Source organism: Erpetoichthys calabaricus, chromosome 15, assembly GCF_900747795.2.
Source record: "Erpetoichthys calabaricus chromosome 15, fErpCal1.3, whole genome shotgun sequence".
Taxonomy (NCBI): Eukaryota; Metazoa; Chordata; class Cladistia; order Polypteriformes; family Polypteridae; genus Erpetoichthys; species Erpetoichthys calabaricus.
The window spans coordinates 82,312,143-82,333,374 of record NC_041408.2 but is presented as its reverse complement, the minus strand read 5'-3'; the positions used below and the strand labels follow the sequence as shown (position 1 = coordinate 82,333,374).

General features: G+C 38.0%; 1 protein-coding gene across 1 annotated transcript in view; it reads left to right on the top strand.

Annotated features, from left to right (window-relative positions):
* birc6 (baculoviral IAP repeat containing 6) overlaps positions 1–21,232 on the top strand; it is a 255,776-nt gene that overhangs the window by 14,702 nt on the left and 219,842 nt on the right.

Here is a 21,232-nt window from a genome sequence, read left to right as displayed (position 1 = left end):
ACGAATCATGCTGTGCTTTTGGATAAACACGAATATCAACTCTGTCTTTGATACTGTATCTCTGTCTTTTGAAAGTTTTGTCACTGACAATTCATCTCATGTTGGTTTATTATATATGCGAGCATGATCTTTCAGATTAATATAGAAATCTAAGAAAACTTCTTTGTGTTTTTCAGATACATTTCGTGTAAAGTACAATACTTTTGGACGTATGAATTTTTATGCATTATTGGCTGTAGAATTTCTAATACATCCGATCGTTTAACTCTTTTGATTCTATGTTGTATTTCTTCTCCGTGATCATAAATATAAACCTGACTGAATTGTGGTTTCTTTGAAATTAAACTTGTAGTAGCTTTAATTGTTGTGGGACTACAGATTCTCATAGCGTATAGTCCTGAATCGTGTAAATCTAAATTTTGAATGATGCGAACGCGAACAGATTATTGTAGATTCTGATATTTTGCCTGTAGTGTGTGTGGATTTGACTTTCACCAAATAACAAATCTTTTATTTTCTCGCGGATACGCCTCTTCATTGGGAAGAGACACTACTTTTTCCTGATGGCAACATGAATTAGACAATCTACAAGTCTCCGACTTAAACTTGAAGGCCGAACAATATCTACATACTTCTGTCATATCACCTATGTCCATATATTCAATCTCTTTTCGCTGTTGTTATTTCACCGAGTAATAATTTCTGTTTATTAGCGCTAATGCAATCTTTACTATCAGTTTTTTAAGACTTTAGAATTTCAGTACTTTTATAATCTCTAACCTGCTCTGCATGTGTATCGTGCCAACGTTTTTAAACCTCTTCACGACATTCTACTTTGTCTTCTACTCTTTTGTCTTTTATTTCCGCCCCTGCTTGGACCGGTTAGGTTTTCAATTCATCCCTTGGCACAAAGTGTTGTCTCGCGGGACATGAAATTATCTCTCTGAAACTGTCTTGTCTCTTCTCTCTGAAAAAGTCACCCCAGGATTTTTTTTTTATATAATAGAGAGATCAGTAGAGCATTACAGATGTTTGGCATTATGCTGTTATGAACCAGCTCACCACTTCTTTTACACTTAGTTCTTGGAATAATAAGCAAAATACTATTGGAAGATCTAAGGTTATGACTTGGAATATAAGGGGAGAAGCACTCCAAAATATAAGAAGGATCAAGATTATTTAAAACTTTATATGCTAATAAATAATGCTAAAACTGGTGAGATGTGTGCAGATTTTCTTTTACTCGCTACTAGCTCTGCTACTTGTCAGTGCAACGTCTATTAAATTGTACTTTATAATGCATGTAGTAATAAAATACATTGCATTTGTCATTCCAACAGACTGCACATCACAAACATCAACACTGCTTTTACGAATCACATACCAAACGGCATTTAACGGAGACACAGCAGCAAGACACACAGACACTTGTCCTTCTTTTAATACTGATTGCAGTTCTTGCTGGTGAATTGTGAACTAACTGCAGCCAATTGAAGAGTTTCTTAGGTAGTCCTGTTGGGAGTGCATTTCAGCAATCTAGTCATCTAACAACAACATGTGTCAATTAGTTCTTTAGCATCAGGCAATGTTAAAGGGGGTCTAACATTTGCAATGTCCTTTAAATTAAAAAAATAGAATCCTAGTAATATGGCTAATTTGTGACTTGGGTCAGAGCCAATGATTATACCTAATGTCTTTACTTCTGCCTTGACTTTTAATGCTAATGAATAAAATTTATTTCCAAGAAAAATAATGCTTCAGGGCAGACAGCTGTACACATGCTTTAGCTGGGTTGATTTACAGGAGGACTGGTGCATATTCAGAGCCACTAAAATGTATCTAGTCAGCCCCCCCCTCCCTCAGTTAGAGGCAGAAGCCAGAAATGCACACTTAGAACCCATCTTCTGTACTCTGTCTTGATGTGTCCTTTGATGCTTATAAGTAGAACCCCAAGGAAACCTCTCATTGCACCAGTTTCATGTCATGGTGCATCTAGCCCATTGTCTTCTACAAACAATTTGTTTGACATGCAAGTTCCTAGTAATTTTGCATGTGAATGGTATTTGGCTCAGTTATTGTCTGTGTTTTTTCTGGATGTACAGTACATTTTTCCTCTCAACAATATAAAGTTGTGTGCTTGTGTTAGGATAATTGGCAGCCCCCTATATGAGAGTTTGAATGTGTCAGTGAGTGTGCCCTTGTGTGGATAGACCCAGGGCTGATTTCTGCCTTCTAGCCAGTATAGTTTGCATCTCCCTATGACCCTGAGTTGGAATTGGGTCGATGAATGGATTTCTAAACAAGCAGTTCAAGGCGTAAAAACCCAAATAAAAGCAGATTAATTCCTGAGTAATAATAGCTATCTTAAAATGCCCTGACTTGCATACAAGCTGTCAAAGGTAATTACAGGTAAATTAACAAGATGAGGAATTGTGTAAGGAAAGCCAGTGTTAAGAATTTATGAAACGCTACCTGGAAATATCCTTGGTGAAGCCCCAGTATAACAGTTCAATCATGTGAAATGGGAAAACTGAGCCTTGTACGAGAAAATTTAACATGAATTCCCTTCCAAGTGGGAGGAGAAGTGGGACATTTCTGCAGTATGAAGTTTACAGAGCTTTGACATAATGCTGAAGCTCTAAGTTATTGTGTAATTTAAAATTCAAAGTTGAAAAAATACCCAGTTAAGTTTTTTTCTTTTACAATCAAAAAGTATATGAAATTATTTATTTATGTACATATTAGGCAACAGTGATTACAGGTTTCCCCCAAAACTTCCACCAGAAAATGGATGTGCATGCACAGTATGAAATGGAAAAGTATGATGTCATAAGTGGTGATTTCTGAAAATTCTAAAATAACTTAATTATTTTATTACCAGGGATTTTCAGGGATCAACTTATGTGTGAACAAAGGACACACAAAATTACACTTAAGATAATTGCTGAAATAAAACAAATGAACCAGTCATGAAAGATGTGGACAATAGATAATACATACATTTCTACAGAGACATGAAAAAAATGAAATGTGCAATAAATACTGCAAAAACCCTACTGAAAATTATCTATTATATAAAAACAATCTTGGGACATGACGAGACCTGTTCACAGAGATGAGACGGGACTTTCTCAGACACTTTCACGTCCCGCGAGACGAGTCTTTGTGCCAAGAGGGGCTGGAAAAAGACAGAGTAGATGACAAAGTAGAACGTCGTAAAGAATTCAAAAACGTTGGAACGATACACATACAGAGCAGGTTAGAGATAATGGAAGTAGGAAAATTTGAAAGTCTCAAAAAATGATAGTAAAGATCACATTAGCGCAAACAAGTGTAAATTATTACTTGGTGAAATAAAGAAACTTCGAAAACAGATCGAATATAGTGTTTGGATTTAAACTTTAAGTCGAAGACTTGTAGATCGTCTAATTTGTGTTGCCAGGAGGGGACAAATCCATCTCTCAATTAGAATAGAATATCTTCCTCTTCATAGGGTGTGCCTCGGGAGCGGGACCCCCAAAAGGAGCAGAGGATGTCTGGGGGAGAAGAGAGACAAGGCAGTGAGACAAAAGGATAGCTTGTGTACAGGCATTTAAATGTTTGTAGTGCCGCACAAGATGCAGATCACGCGGAAGAGGTTAAAAAATTAAACTATTTGTTTCCCATTGTATCACTGTTTAAGAGGTTCAGCGTGCGTTCAGCCCCTATCTTCACAACGCGCGTGGCATAGATGTGAAGTGGCTGGCACATAGCGCAGGCTGGTTGGGGGGAGGGTTGTGGGTTTGGGTGGTTGGCAAGTGAAGCGAGCAGGGAACGAAGCCCCCTAGTTCTTTGTAAAGGGTATCAAAATTTGAAGGTTTACAGGGAGTCCTTGGTATACAACACAAATATTGATAAGAAAAATGTGGTTTTATCGACACTTTTTCACATAAGAAATAATGAGAAATGTTGTAAGGGTAGCCCAAGCGCCAGTAATTTTCACCTTTTATCCGAAAAATCATAGGTAATACAGTACAGTGCAATGGTAAACCAATATTTTAATTAAAAAAAGTTTAATTACTTTTTATTGTGTTTTTTTCATGTCTTGAGTGGACAGTCTTGCTCATTTTGGCCTGAGGCCTTATTGGAATATATTTTAACTAAACGAGGAGTAGTGAGAAGTCAGCCTCTTTCTGTAGAATTTTGTCTATGGCTAAAGTTAATAGAGTAGAACATAACAATTATAAAATTTCGCAAATGTGAAGAGTCAGTTCGGGCCATCTAGCTTGTTTATTTAGCTAATAGCTAAGCTATCCCAATATGAGATCTAGATACTTTTTAAGGGTCGTCAGTAATTCTCTTTGCATAAAGAAGTGCTTCCTATCTTCAGTCCTAGATGCACTAACCCATCATTTTCCAGTGGTGTCCCCGTGTATGTGATTTGGCATTTACTGTGCCTTCAGAAAGTATTCAACCCATTTACTTTTTAAACATTTTGTTACGTTGTGCTCTTATTCTAAAATCACTTATTTTCCTCTCGGGCAATACTTGATATCCCAGAATAACAAAGCAAAAAGATCAAGGATTTTAGAATATTTTGCAAATTGTATAAAGAAAAATAAAAAATCTCACATAGACACAATTATTCAGACCCTTTACTCAGTATATCATTGAAGCACCTTTAGCAGCGATTACAGCTGGGTATGACCAGACAAGCTTTGCACACCTGGATTTGGGGATTTTCTGCCATTCTGATATGCAGATCCTTTTAAGCTCTGTCAGGTTGGCTGGAGACAGTTGGTGTTTAGCTGTTTTCAGGTCTCGATTGGATTCAGTCAACCCTGGGCTATGGCTGGGCAACTTCAAGAACATTCTCAGAGTTGTCTCAAAGCTACACCGGTGTTGTCTTTGCTTTGGGATTTAGGTTCATTGTCCTTTTAGAAAGTTAAGCTGTGACCCAGAACCCAGCAGCTCTTCATTAAGCAACTCACCTTTGCTTTGTTCCATTCAACCTTCCCACAACCCTGTCTAGACTCCCAGTCCCTTCTGCTGGAAGACAACCTCACAACCTGATGCCTCTTCCACAATACTTTGTCGTTGGAATGGTATTGCAGGTGATGAGCTGTGCCTGGTTTCCTCCAGGTATGACATTTAGAATTGAGACCAAACATTTCAGAATTGGTTTAATCAGACCAGAGAATCTTGTTTCTTATTTGCCTTTTTGCAAACTCCAAACAGAGTTTCAGGTGTTGCCTGGCCATGCAGCCATAAAGCCCAAATCAGTGGATTGTTGCAGTGGTGGTTGTCATTCTGGAAGTTTCTCCCATCTCCACAAAGGATCACTTGAGCTCAGCCAAGGTGACCATCGGGTTTATGTCACTTCTCTTCTAAAGGCTCTTTTCCCCTTCGATTGCTCATTTTGGTGTGGCAGCGTTCCACACTTTTTCATTGAAGAATTATGGAGGCTAATGCACACTTGGGAACCTTCACAGTTTCAGAAATACTTTTGTAGCCTTCTCATGATCTGTGCCTCAACACAGGCCTGTCTTATAAGCTTTGCAGACAAGTCTTCGACCTCATGGTTTGGTCTTTGCTCTGGTACACATGGTCAAATGTGTGACCACCTTCAATTCAATCTATGATTGATTTCAGAATGTTGGAGATGTCTATAGTGTCCTTTATAATAAATACAATTGAGGGACTTTTCACTTTGAATTACAGTGAAACCTCGGTTTGCGAGTAACTTGGTTTACGAGTGTTTTGCAAGACGAGCTAAAATTTTTAATAAATTTTGACTTGATAAATGAGCGAGGTCTTGCAATACGAGTAGTGTGTATACGCTTTGTCTGCTGAGTGTCATGTGATCACAACTGAGCTGATGGTTCTCTCTCTCTCTCTCTCTCGCTGCGGGATTTCGGGCATTCGTCTCCTATTCTCCGTCTGATTCGGCGTGCCTCACTCATATAGTCAACATCCGTACGAGTGTATACTGTTTACTACAGCATTGTGACTGTGTGTGTGTGCGCGTGCGTGTGTGCTGTGACGTGCGAGTCCCAGTCTTGCACCCCAAAACACGAAGCAGAGTCTCAGTACTTTAGCAACCCCAGCTTTATTCAGCTTGAAACAGCAACAGCGCGGTTATTTATTGTAGCGGGATCTACCACTCTCCTATACACAGACACAGCAGTCAGGCAGGGTCGTGGCCAAGTAGTACTGTGCCCTATGCATTTATAATGTTCCTTGTTCCTTATATCACCCATCGACAGCAGGTGTATATAGCATGTCCGTTATCTTTTATGGATTCGCTTTTAAAAGCGATCTGCTACAGCACTGGGAGTCTGCGATTGCTTTGGGACGCTCTTCTGCGTGTCGTCCTGTTGGGTGGAATCCCACAAGAGTTTAGAAACTCACTCACACTAGCCATGATTCTTTTCAAAGGTAAAGTGCAGGTTAATTTGTTTTATGTATTTTTACTTTGTCTTGTATTAATCCTTTTTATATGAATAGTTTTGGGTTGTGGAACGAATCATCTGAGTTTCCATTATTTCTTATAGGGAAATTCACTTTGATATACGAGTGCTTTGGACTGCGAGCACGTTTCCGGAACGAAATGTGCTTGCAAACTGAGGTTCCACTGTATATGGAGCATTTAATACAAAATATCTTCAAATAAATTTTGACAACCCCCCTATTTCTGTGCTTTTCCTTATGTCCAGTCATTTGAGTAGACCACAGGTGGACTTGAAACAAGGTATAGAAACAGCTTAAAGATGATCATTAGAATACAATGTACCTGAGCCAAACTTCAGGTGTCATAGAAAAGTGTCTAAATACTTGAGCCAATGTGATATTAGTTTGTTGTGCAAAAATTCTTAAAATCTTGTTTTAATTTTGTCATTCTACCATGTTGGGTATTTCATGATGTGGGGAAAAAACGAATTCAAAAAATTTTAACGTAAGGAATACAACATAACAAAATGTGAAAAGTGGTCTGAATACTTTCTGAAGGTGCTGTAGGTGAAAGAGTTTGGGTCTACTTTATCAATACCTTTTAGAATTCTGAAGACTTGGATTGGGTCCCCACTCATTCTGCTCTGCTCGAGACTAAAGAGGCTTAAATGATAAGTTTGGTATTTTTCAAGTCATAGTTATTTCTTCACAAGCATGGTATACAGTAATCCCTCCTCCATCGCGGGGGTTGCGTTCCAGAGCCACCCGCGAAATAAGAAAATCCGCGAAGTAGAAACCATATGTTTATATGGTTTATTTTTATATTGTCATGCTTGGGTCACAGATTTTGCGCAGAAACACAGGAGGTTGTAGAGAGACAGGAACGTTATTCAAACACTGCAAACAAACATTTGTCTCTTTTTCAAAAGTTTAAACTGTGCTCCATGACAAGACAGAGATGACAGTTCAGTCTCACAATTAAAAGAATGCAAACATATCTTCCTCTTCAAAGGAGCAAACAAATCAATATGTCTGTTTGGCTTGTAAGTATGCGAAGCACCGCGCGGCACAAAGCTGTTGAAGGCGGCAGCTCACACCCCCTCCGTCAGGAGCAGAGAGAGAGAGAGTTAGAGAGAGATAGAGAGAGACAGATAAAAAAAATCAATACGTGCCCTTTGAGCTTTTAAGTATGCGAAGCACCATGCAGCATACTTAAAAGCTGCACACAGAAGGTAGCAACGTGAAGATAATCTTTCAGCATTTTTAGACGAGCGTACCTATCGTCTAGGTGTGCGAACAGCCCCCCTGCTCACACCCCCTACGTCAGGATCACAGATAGTCAGCGCAAGAGAGAGAGAAAGAAAAGTAAGTTGGGTAGCTTCTCAGCCATCTGCCAATAGCGTCCCTTGTATGAAATCAACTGAGCAAACCAACTGAGGAAGCATGTACCAGAAATTAAAAGACCCATTGTCCGCAGAAACCCGTGAAGCAGCGAAAAATCCGCGATATATATTTAAATATGCTTACATATAAAATCCACGATGGAGTGAAGCCGCGAAAGGCGAAGCGCGATATAGCGAGGGATTACTGTATATACATTTGCCTCATGAATTGCATTGTAAAGTTAAGTATTTTCTATAAATTAAAAAAAAAAATACTTGCCACATAGCTGCTTTATATTGTTGTCTCTACGGGGCACAGAGGAAAAGCTTAAAAACTTAACTAACCTGTTCGAGACAAGTGTTGAGTATTTCACAGAGTAACAGTAGTCTAGTGTTGGAAGCTGCCTAAACAGCCCTTCATTCAAATACAGAGCAGCTGGATGTTTATATTTTTTGTTTGTTTGTCAACTTCATTCTAATCATTCCTTTTATCATTAACATTCAGTCCTTAAATCTAGATTTTTGTTAAAATCTTTGTAATCATTGTTTTTTTAAATGCGTTTTAGTATGAGACATGTCTGTCATTTGATGGGGTCAGTGAAGTATTTCATTAAAAAATTGCACAATGAAACACAATCTATTTTTCCTTTTACTTATTTCTGCCTCCTCTATGAATATAACTGACTTGCACACCCCCACTGAAAGCCATTTTAACCTTTATTACCTTCCTTTTAATACATATTAGTTTCTGCTTGACAAATTTACATTGTAGACATCTAAAAATGTCATTTTGAGTAGAAAGATTTTGAATTTGTGCTAACTACAGTATATTTTTAATTAAAAATACAAAACTACAAGTATGTTTGATTGATTTTTCAGAATGTAAGAGATGTCTATAGTGTCCTTTATGATAAATACAATTGAATGACTTTTTGCTTTGAATTATATGGAACATTTAATACAAGATATCTGCTATTGACTTTTGACAACCCACAATTTCTGACAGCGTTGCTGCCCCCCCAAATCTAGTGTCCTGGTTTCAAATCCCCCAACATGTGCGAGGTGGCATTTTCTCCCTGGGTATATGTGTAGGGTACTTGTGTAAATGTGTGAGTGTCTGTGTGATGAACTGCTGCCTGTCTAGAGCTGTTGAAGCGCCCTGCACCAAGTGCTGCTGAGATGGACTCTTGACCCGTAAATTTCCAGGTAGCGTGATGCTGAGTTGGTTTAAGCCAGTTTAAGAATGTTAATGTTAAATTTATCACAAGCTTAACATTAAGTGTTTTTTGAAAATTTCTTTAGAGTTCTGAAATGACATTTGCACCAATGCAAATTCTAATCAAAGATATCTGTAATTGCATATTTGGTTTGGACATGTGCAGAGGAGAGATGCTGGGTATATTGGGAGAAGGGTGCTAAGGATAGAGCTGCCAGGGAAGGGGAACAGAGGAAGGCCTAAGAGAAGGTTTATGGATGTGGTGAGAGAGGACATGCACGTGATGGGTGTAACAGAGCAATATACAGAGGACAGGAAGATATGGAAGGAGATGATCCACTGTGGCAACCCCTAACGGGAGTAGCCGAAAGAAAAAGAAGAATATATCAGTAATTACATTTTGGCGAGTGAGAATTGAAGTTTGATGTCTCTTTGCTGTATTTTAATTAAGTGCATCAAAAAAGTAGAGATATCTGAAATTCAAAATATGACTGGTCGAGATATTACTAGGATTGACGGATCAAATATCACTTTTCAAATATGATCTGAACCTATTTAAAAAATCTTGAAATTCAAAATGACATTTGAACATGAGAGAGCTATTTTATCTTTTTTGATAATTTCAGCATCAGCCATGCTATTAAACATTTTGGTATTTTAAATAATATTTTTGCACATCCCTTCCATGTTCAGCCCTTTTCCTACTTTCATTGGTTATTTTGTATCATCATTAGTGAAACATCATTCAGATTTTTGAATGAACATTCACTTACAAAGCATTTTTGGATAGATTTTTCTACACCACTGCTCCTCTCCTAAATTTATAGTTGTTGTAGGAAAGCTGTGCAGAGGTGATTTTTAAATACGGCTTGCACACCCTAAAACCGCGTTCTGATCCTGAACCTGATCGTGTTTGCTGTTGAAACATAAGGTGGTTAATTCATTGCTAGCTTTTAAACAGTCAGTACAACAAGCAAACAGCAGTTGGTTCCCTTTTTAATTTAAAGCAATGGAAAATAACTTCCATATTTCTAATTCTCCCTTCTGCAATTTTATCGTCTCAATAATTGGCCCTTTAAAGAGCCTTTTCAATTATCAGAATGCTCATTTTAACTTCTTTAGCCAACACAGACGTCATTTTAGTTGGCTGCTGTTTGTATGGTGCATTGCCTGAAGTTAACAGTTAAATCTAAAAAGTATTCTGGTCATCTATACACACATCTATACTCCATTTGTACTGCATGTTTTAAAGGGGACAAAAATGTCTTTTTGTTCCTTAGCTGCTTGCTTTTGTCTGATCAGGTGTCCCACAGACATTATCTACCAACCCTCAGAGATGACTATTTTCATCTACTAATGGAACTAACTGCATGCAGCCTATGCTTCTTGTGCCATGATTTAAAATGCTGTTCTGTACTGTTTATTAACTTAGTATTTTCCCATTAAATTTTTTTTTTTACTTTTTATGCATACTGATTTTTTTTTCTTTGATTAAGTAATAGGACTACTTGGTGATTATCACAGTCTTTATTTAGTGCACTCTGCTACCTGTTCACTTTGTGACTAAGGTTCTGGACAACCATATCCTGTATTGTTCAAGTTCAAAAGAAGGTAGATACCTCTCCACATTAGGACCACAGACCAGTAGCCCTTGTATCCCACTTAAGATAAAGATTATTGTGCAGGATGCAATTCTCTATCCATGAGGCTTATTCCCAGCAGGCAGTATAACAAGATTGTTTTTTTTTTTTTTTTTATTTCTCCAGTGCCTTCAATACCATTCAGCCATCCCTGTTAAGGAGCAATCTCAGGGATGTGTAGGTGGATGAGTCTGTAGTCCGGAATAATAGACTGTCCAACACACTGCAGTTTATGGGGTTCAAAGACTATCTATAGTATGTTAGCAGCACTGGAGCACAATGAAGAACAGTTCTGTCACCTTTTCAGTTTTCCTTGTACACCTCAGACTATAAATATAACATTGTCATGTCACTTGCAGCAATTCCTATATGATTCTGCACTTGTGGGGTGCATTGAGAAGGGGAATGAGACAGAGGATATGAGTCAGGTGGAGAACCTTGTTTGTTGGTGCATAGAGAGTTGTTTGAATTTCTGTGCTATAGTATGCTGGGCTGGAAAAATCACTTCAAGAGTGGCCCAGTTAATTAACAAGCTGATTAAGTAGGCAGGCTCAGTTAATGGAAGCACTCTCAACCCCCTGGAAGTAGTAGTGGAAGAGAGAACTAACAGAACTGATGGCCCTTATGAACAATGCTACACATTCTTTCTATGACACATTAACACTGAGCAGTTTTAATCAGCAAATTCTTCAGCAAATGTGTGTCAAGGAACGCTACCGGGACTTCTTTTATACCAACAGCAATACGCCTCACTGTGGCTGCTCTCATCATTAGTCAAGTTTTTTATTATTATTATTTTTTTTTATATCTGAGGGCAGGGATGATGGTTATTGTTTATCATAGTATTTATTGCGCTTCTGTAAAAAGGTAAATTTTACTGTGGGGGAAAAATAAAGATCTGTCTGTTTTGCTGGAGAAATATATAATGACTTGTATCTTCTTCTGCAGCACATTTGATTGAAGACTGCACCTTAAAATGTTCGAAAAGTCATAAGTGATTTTTCCTTTCCAGGTTCTTGTACATATTACAAATAAAAGAATGTGGCATGAACTGTGCTTGAACAGAGTGCCTTTTAAGTTGCAGGGCACAAATCCTTTAAGTATTTATTGCTTTTTGGGGGCACATCTCTCTTATTATAAAAAAAAAAAATCCTGGGGACTAAGGAGACTAGACGTGATCTTCACGTGAAGATCATGGAAGACACTTAAAAGACAAGACGAAAGAGAATGGCCACAGAGCATCTTGTGGGGACCTTAAACATGAGACTTTGTGCCAAGAGATTGACTCAGGACCGTCTCGCGGGGACGTAGAACATGAGATTCTTGCAAGACACGCCATACTTAAAACCAATATCAAATAAGACCATGGGCAGCAAAACACTTAGTCGTGTCAAGGCTTTGAGCACACACAGATCCAGTGCTCTCAGCGCATATAAGGACAATATGTTATAGATGAAACGTCGACGACTAAGCGAAGAAGAAAGAGCAGTACGGAGAAAAGAGGCTTAAAAGCATTGGAGAGAAAAAAAATGCAAATAAAAAAAGAATAATTAGGTGTAAATTCAGAAAATAAGGAAAGTAATTATCAGTCCAGAACAAGTGGAATTGAAAAAAAGCACATCCAGTTGAGCACAGAATTAAAAGATAAAGTATAACTTCATAAAGGCGTTCAAAAATGATGGCGCAATACACATGCAGAGAAAGGTAAAGAATATGAAAGCAGGAAATTTCGAAAGTATTGTAGTGTCCCTTCCAGATTGAAGCCTTTTTTTTTTTTTTTTGAGTGACTGTTGGGTTCGATTGAGGGAGGGCGGAGTACAGCACGGAAGACTGACAGCGCGGGGTATTGATTGATACGGTAAGGGGGGGGGGGGTGCTTGGGGTTACGAAGTCGGCGTTCTTTTTCTTGATTGTTCAAGTAAAACTTTTGTGAGCCTTTCCTATGTCTGTTTTTTTTTTTTTTTCTTCTCTTTTCGAACTGAATGCAGAGGTCACTACAGTATCAAAAAAAGAAAGTAAAGATCGCATTAGCGCAAACAAAAGGAAATTATTCCTCGAAAAAAGGGAAAATAATCATCACGGACCAGGTGTAATTGAAAAAATAGCAGGATGAAGCGAGGTCAGGAATAGAAGACAAAGATTAGAAAGCAAAGTAAAATGTCATAAAGAGGTTAAAAAACAAGGGGGCCAAACACATGCAGAGCAGGTTAGAGATAATGAAAACAGTGAAATTCAAAAGACTCAAAAAAAAAAAAAAAAACGTAGGCGTGAAACACATGCAGAGCAAGATATAGAATATGAAAGCAGAAAAAAACGAAAGTGTCAAAACAGAGAAAGTAAACCTAGCATTAGCGCAAACTAAGAGAAATTATTACTCGGAAAAATAACGAAAAGGCGAATAGAGATCGAATATATGGACAAAGGCGATATGTCAGAAGTATGTAAATATTGTAAGGCTTTGAAGTTTAAGTCAGAGAATTTCAAAAACGGGGTTTACCTCACATGCATTTATTGGTTACTTTGCAAAAAAAAAAAAAAAATTAACTGCTGATGATGTAGATCGCTTTGTCTGCGCTGAAATTCCAAACAGAGAAACTTATCGTGAATTATGGTACAAAGTCATTAAACACATGTCTCACTGACCTCATTAAAAGATTCAGCATGTTGGGACTCTAAAGATTCCAAATATTGTTTTTAAACAAGTCCTGAAATAAAAGTGAAACTAATGAAATAGCAACAATTCAAAGAAAAACAAAAATCTTAAAAGTGTGTATCTGGAAAACCAAACATGGGGGTTGACGAGCGAAAGCCCCTAGTTTAGCAAAAGAAAAAGTAAATATTATTATTAACTAGCAAATACCTGCGCTTTGCAGCGGTGAAGTACTGCTTTAAAATTTTTATTATGAAGAAAAGTAAACCTTTTAAACTGAGGGAAAATATACCAATAATTATTTGTTAAGGATCTCTTTGTATAACCCGTTGTCAGTTCGGCTCTCCGGTTGTAATATGACCAAGCTGTGCGCTGAGCTTACTCTTGAGCATGCAACGTATAGTTGGCCATGTGAAAAGCAATCTTGCCTCAAATCAATGCCAACCTTTTGTAGGGTCTGTCCCTAAGACTTATTAATTGTCATTGCGAAGCAGAGCCTTACTGGAAATTGGAGGCGTTTGAATTGAAATGGGATTCATCGATAACTTCGCATCCAGCTAATTATCTCCTGTACCGTCATCAGTCCACACCCTTGAACCTGTCCCAGTCATTCAATACATAAGACACAATGTTCCTCCGGATATCAAGTGTGAGCCTGATATGGCCGTGCAAAAGGTAACACAGAGAATGGAAAAGGCAGTCGCCATCTCCGGGCATGGAAACCACTCGGTAAGTGACAGTTCTTTGATCGATGGTGAGCACCTCGATAGACATGTTAATGGGGGTACGGTTGGAACAATAATTTACATTGTTCAGGTACCCAAGTCTAAAATACCTACACACTAACTATAATCGTAATAAACGAACAATAAAACTGCGGAGAAGCCGTGGATTAAATAAAAAGGCTGCAGTTATCAGCAGGGAGACGTGAATACCGTGGTGAAGCAAGGAAGGTAATGAAGAGACCGGATTGACGGACGGCCTTATATAGGCAGGCAGCCATATGTGGGAGGCGTGGGGATGGGGGACCCAACAGCGCCTCACACGGCGACGGAGCTCAGGCTATGGACGTATATATGTACATAACTAGGATTCAGTCAGCGTTGGGAACCCGCGTACCAAATTTCTTGAAGATGGGCCCGTAAGTAACAAAGGACCGTTGGAAAGTTCAATATGGTGGCCGACAATGGCGTCATACCACCGAAATAAGTACGTACATCGGTTTCGGTTAGCACAGGGAAGCCGCCTACCAAATTTCGTGAAGATGGGGCCATAAATAAGAAAGTTTAACATGGCGGATGTTGTCAACCGTTATGACTGCTACGCGTAGAATTTCGAAATGAAACCTGCTTAACTTTTGTAAGTAAGCAGTAAGGAATGAGCCTGTCAAATTTCAGCCTTCTACCTACACAACAAGTTGGAGAATTAGTAATGAGTGAGTCAGTGAGACCTTTGCCTTTTATTAGTATAGATAAATTAAAAATTATGTAAAAATGCTATATTATTGGCTTTCTTGCTATTGTAATACATCTTATATTGGAACATATAGCACCCACAGTTTTTTCAACCTACCAGCTTATTTTTAATATGAACATTTGAATCTGAACTTTTCACTAATTTAACAGGCCTAATATTTAAAATGATCTTTAATTGAAGACTCCATTGAAGTAAAGGGGGGTGTCAGTTTTAACTAGGTAAACTTCAAGTACAAATATATTTGTTTTTTTTTTGATTAGTCAACATTTTAATTGCAGATATTAAAAATAGAACTTAGTGTAATCAAGAATTAGCATGAGACCTTAAATGTTAAAATGGCTTGCCATATTCATGTCTTTGTGGTTTAACTTTAAAGATGTTGGTTCAATTCAAGAAGTGGTTTTAGATTGTATTGAAAAGTTACTTTAATGCATAACGCCCTGCAGCATAGTAGGAAATGTTAACTACAAAGTAATATTCTTGTTGATATCCACTTTCATGTGCTTATCACAATATAATATGTACCTCAATATTTTATTCACAGTGTTATTTCAGTATGTCTTTGCCTATTATTTTAGTAATTAGCAAGGGAATCTTAATGTTCCTGTACAGGAAGTGTGTGTGGCAGTGAACTGTGGTGTTCTAGTTTAATATTCCAGTCAAACATGATCATACAAACCCCCTATTCTTTGTAGTTTTGCCTGTGATTTACAGAGAATGGGGATAACAAAATTCCTGATACAATTGGTGTTAACAGTGACCAATGCTGGACAATTAGCGAACACTATCAAACATCTATTACAAAAAATATCAAAATTACTCATGAGACATAATTCATGTCAGACATCCAGTTGAATGCTCAAAATGTCCCTAACAAATGTCTCCTTACTAAAATATTAAGTAAAAATTTGATTTGAAAGTAGACATTGTTGAAATACAACCAAGCGTTTCAATTAAACACCCACCTAATACATATGTCAGTAGTCCTGACCAGTAAGAACCCCAATCATTGGCTGCCATCTGCGTCATGTGATGTTAGTGTTGGTGTAGTCTAAAAGATTTGTGCAACTAGGGATTTAAATTAAACCAAGGCTATATGAAAATACACTTCAGATTCTTCCCTAAGCACAATTTCGTCTTTATGTTTTTTATCTTCCATATAACTTTCATCAACACCAGTATCCTTGTTTTAACATTCAAGTAGCTTTCTTATACCATTTAGGTAATGCGTTTTATTCATGACTTGGCATCTTTATCAATTTTATGGTATACCCCCAGGTTTGGAGAATAATGTGGAAGTGACATCTCTTTTGAGTAGTCTTTTTACTCCATGCAGTGTGAGTGTGGGCATTGTCGTGAAGCAGAAGAGGGAGATTTGACATGAGTCCTTGCTGCCTTCCCCTGATTGACTGCAGCAAATAGAAAAGCAAAGTAGTCTGGTGTTGACAGATTTTACTAAATCCTCCGCAAATGCTACAGCAGATCATCACAATATTGAGCAGTTATTTAGGATAACCAGCCTGTCAAAAGTAAAATTCAGACCATGAGAATGTTTTTTGTGTCTGAAGTAATGATAGTGTTTTAATTGAAGCCCTTTCACATTATTACATAACTATTCCAACAAGGCAATCGCTTGCATTCTCCAGTGGCACATCAGTCACTCAAGTCTAACCAGTCTGTGACTCACCCTGACAAAATTGAACCGGTTGGATTTTGTCAAGTTTTATGGATGGATCTGTGTACATGCGTGTGACAGCCAGAGTGTTCATCCAGAATACAGTGCATGTAATGCAGCTATGAGGAAGAAGAAACATGGTATGGATGCTAGGGGTCACTGTTGCCCCTTTATACCCGACAGACATGCAGGACACAGGGTAAAAGCGCCAAGAAGTATTTTTTAAGTCTTCTTAAACCGTGCCCTGCCAAGCACCACAGCCACTAATAAACAGGGCAGTAAATCAAGCACAAACACAAATCTTCTCTTTTCTCTCTTTCTCCTCCACACCTCCCAGTAAGCTTCATCCACCTCGACCAACTCCTGGCTCGCCTGCTGGGCGTTCCGCAGTCCTTTATATATTGTCTGACCCGGAAGTGCTTCTGTTCTTCCATTCACACGACTTGCCAGCACTTCCGGGTCAGATGGAGAACTTGAGTTTTCTTCAGCCCAGAAGTACTTCTGGATTTCCGTCCTCGTGAGCTTACTAGCCACTTCCAGGCTATGAGGGGAAACATGACTCCCCAGGTCCTCCTGCAGCGTCTCCCATGGTGGCACCACGGTACCCCAGCAGGGCTGTGAAGGTGAACTCCAGATCCCATGGTGCCCTGCGGGAAATCCGGGGCATTGCTATTCTGCAGGGAAGTCCTCCATCTAGCATCTTAGACGAGGCAGTGTCTAAAAGTAGCTGCCTTCCCCCATCCTTCCATTCTTAGGTTGTCCCGGCTGTCCTTTACAATGGATATTTTGGATCTTATAAAAAAAGTGAAGTTTGTGTGTAATGTGCGATGACTGAATGGAAAAAGAGAAAGAGACCAAGGTTTGTTGTCTCTGAGTAAACATTCATACAATACTGGCTTTGTCAGGCAGCAAGTTACTGGCTGTAAGAAAAAAGGGCAGAGGTTCACGATATTTTGGAAATGTGAAATTATATTTGAAAGCCGTCACGGAGTGTCTACATCTGTCCATCCTCTGGGATTTCTAACATCCTCAGGTGGCGAAATCAGCAAGTTCAATTGTCGAGTTTTACGTTCTCTCTGACTAGAATTTGTGTAATACGCCACTGGCTTTAGCTAACTTATAGAATCATCAGATTAAGAAAAATAAAGTTTATATTCACAATCTCATGTTATAATAGTCTCGAGATACTCATTACATTTACAAATTTACCTTTTTTTTCCCCCCCCTGTCCTATTAGATAACCCATTGGTTGACATCCATGAAACATTGCCATTCAATAGAGTTTGAAGTGCTCAGTGGGGCATCTGTAGTCCTACTTAACCTCCCACCTGACACCCTCACAGACATTCTCCTTTTCAGTTTTGTCTCATTTTGGTCATTTGGGACTTGTTTGTTTTAAATCTGGTCTGGGGTGGGTTCTTTGCTTTTGCCAAATGCTGTGTGTTCAAATACAGAAACGTAATGTATCAAGTTCATGAAATGAAATAATAAATTAACTTTTGGCTCTTATTATGGACTTCAATATGTTATGTGTGATTTCCTGTAAAAAGCATTTTTTTCCTCCCATGTATCTTATGTTGCTAGGTTAAATTCCAGTTCTTTGTAAGTGAATTAGATGGTGGATAGAAGATAAAATTAATATTATAAAACTAGTAGGCTTCAGACACTGTGTACATGGAGGCTTAATAATTGGCTTTATTTGCAAGCAGTAATTTAATGTCATTTAACACTGTAAATTAGGAAACCAAGCTGTGTTTTCCTTGAGACGTGACATTTGTAAAAGCCCATGGGCTAACTTGTGTGCATGGAACAGGTTTTTTTTTTTTTTTTTTTTTCCTTCCACCGACACCTACTGGATTGAAGGAAATGTTTCAGTGTTCGAGCACTGAAGAAGTATCTTTTATACATGGAACGTAGGAAATATCTGGGATAACTTTTATGTTAGTTAAACCCCGTCGAGATGGGCTTTTCACTGGCATTTCTCTTTTGTAAAGTTTTTATTGTATTTATGAGATATGTGATTTACCAAACGTTGTACACTATTTTAGATGGGAACTCTTGCTGCTTTTCTCTACATAAATCTCTGCATAGAGAATCACCAGTTTCATTTGATATTTTGTACAAAAGAAAACGTAAAACTGACATCTCAGATGTTCAGTTGAAAATGATTCATTTTAAGGTGAATTTCTCCTTTAATGGTATGATTCTGATCTGGCCTTTTTAATACATTTTTCTGGCATTCCTTCTATATTGCAACAAATGTTTGACATATGTAATGAATACCTTTTATGCATTCTTAAAGCACAAATATTTTTCAACACATTCTGGTTTCATTATTTAATTTGATTTAATATTTTTTATTCTAGCATGTTTAGAAAATAAATGGCAACAGTCATCCATCCATCCATCCATTTTCCAACCCGCTGAATCCGAACACATGGTCACGGGGGTCTGCTGGAGCCAATCCCAGCCAACACAGGGCACAAGGCAGGACCAATCCTGGGCAGGGTGCCAACCCACCACAGGGACACACACAAACACACCCACGCACCAAGCACACACTAGGGCCAATTTAGAATCGCCAATCCACCTAACCTGCATGACTTTGGACTGTGGGAGGAAACCCGGAGCGCCCGGAGGAAACTCAAGCAGACACGGGGGAGAACATGCAAACTCCATGCAGGGAGGACCCGGGAAGCGAACCCAGGTCCCCAGGTCTCCCAACTGTGAGGCAGCGGTGTTACCCACTGCGCCACCCGTGCTGCCCATGGCAACAGTCACTTGTTTATATTTGTTTTACCATACATGTTATTTTAGCATTACTACTTCTTGTGGAGTTTGTTTTCAGGTCTGTGTTTTATCGCTTATGTTAATATAGTGAAGAATAAACAAGCTACAGGCTAAATTCCCAAGCTGACTCCTGAAACCATTTGTTACACACAGACATCCTTTATGAATATTTTATTTGGCTTACTTTTTAAATTCTGGTGGTGTTCTTATTTTCAGTCCTAAGTTTTAGCATTCTTTGGGCCCTTTTCAAACGCATACATTTACAGTTGAAATGATGTTGTATTCTCTTATAATTCAGTATCCATATAAATGTAGGCCTCGTTGCTGATAGACCGTTATCTGGTGATACACTCCTTACTTGTGTTTTTTTATGACAAAATTGAACCAATGAATCAGAGGTCTCTGCATTGGTAAAATGTGTTCAAGCCACAGAAATTGAACCATTAATTTTAAAAATGAGCAGAGGTATAAAGAATATGTGAACACTGCAACACTAAATACCTGGATACGTCAAAGTCCCCAATGCTAATGAAGGACAGTATTGCCTTGAGCCACTGTCGGAGTGCCCTCTGGAAAAAAAGACTGTCCCTTAAGGAAGAATAATAAAAAGCAGAGACATTTAAGATGGCTATTATTTTGAAGCTAAACCCAGATTCTGCAGTTTGGACTCATTTTGGTTTAAAATCAAATTATAAAGGTGATATAAACACTTAGAAGAGGATATTTGCCTGCATTGCTTTCTATTAAATTGTCACATTTAAAATACTACCAACCCAAGTGCTTTACTCCTGTTCATTTCTTCCTCTTTATTGTCATCTGTCTCATCATCCACATCCAGATTTTTGAAATCTCTCACAGTAACTTTATTATGATTCATTTTAACAAACAGTTTTAACTTGTAGCTTTTTGTTTATTGTGTTGTTTTTAATCCATAGGGTACAGTTTGTAGGGAAGTCTTTACTTTAATAAAAATGTCCATTTGAAAAGGTTATTTTTAATAAAAGTGCCTTATGTGCCTCATTCTGTAGGATACTTACTACTGGTTGTTTAAATAAAAAAAATGAAAACCATTAGTTTAAATAAAAAAAAAATAATAAAAAAATCAGTACCTTAATCTACATTACAAACAATAATAATCCTCTCCCAACCCTAGCCAGTGCTAGTGTAACTGCTTACTGTCAGTATTTTATGTTGGTTATTCAGAAAAAGATCAGTGTGCCTACATAAATAAGTGATGTTTACATTGTAATGTGTGTAGAATGAGTTTATATTAGCCCAGGGGATTTTTTTGCTGGCTTCTGATCTTTTGTGGATTAAAGGATTTTGAAGGATTTAAGGATGTGTAATACCAGTAAACTAGTTTAAAGTGTTACAGAATGATTAATTTATAATCTATTAGTGCATTAGCCATTTCCATTGTAAAGTTGGGCACTTTTATAAAAGACTGTTTTTTGTATAAATAGTGTATGAAGCTTATCCTGGATGCTACACCACCCTAAGTAGCACTAACTGAAGATAAACAGCTTATTGGCTCTTTAGTTTATATTACTCTTACCCCAAGTGCATTTGGCTGGCATTCTCTCCTTTTCCTGTATATAATGCCACAAACAAATCTTCTTATCTCAGCAATGTTGTATGTTAATTTTGTGATATTGCATCAGTAGGATAACCCATGTTGTGAAAGTGTGCTTTCTATCAAGAATTTTTAAAAATTATTTTGCTTGCTTCTCACGGTCGAAACACGACGAGGCAGATGACTGTTTTCTTTAAATTCTCCTGGTTATATGTAAAGCATGCAAGGTATCTTCCCTCAGCTGCCTGTATGGCACTAGTCCAATGTGAAATTAAGGTCTTAAAATTAGTATAGTATTGTGTAGTTCGCTACTGATCTAGAATATAAAGTTGTATCAACAGTCATTTAAAACAATACTTACATTCTGTATGTGTGTGTATAATTAGATCAATTTTCCTTCA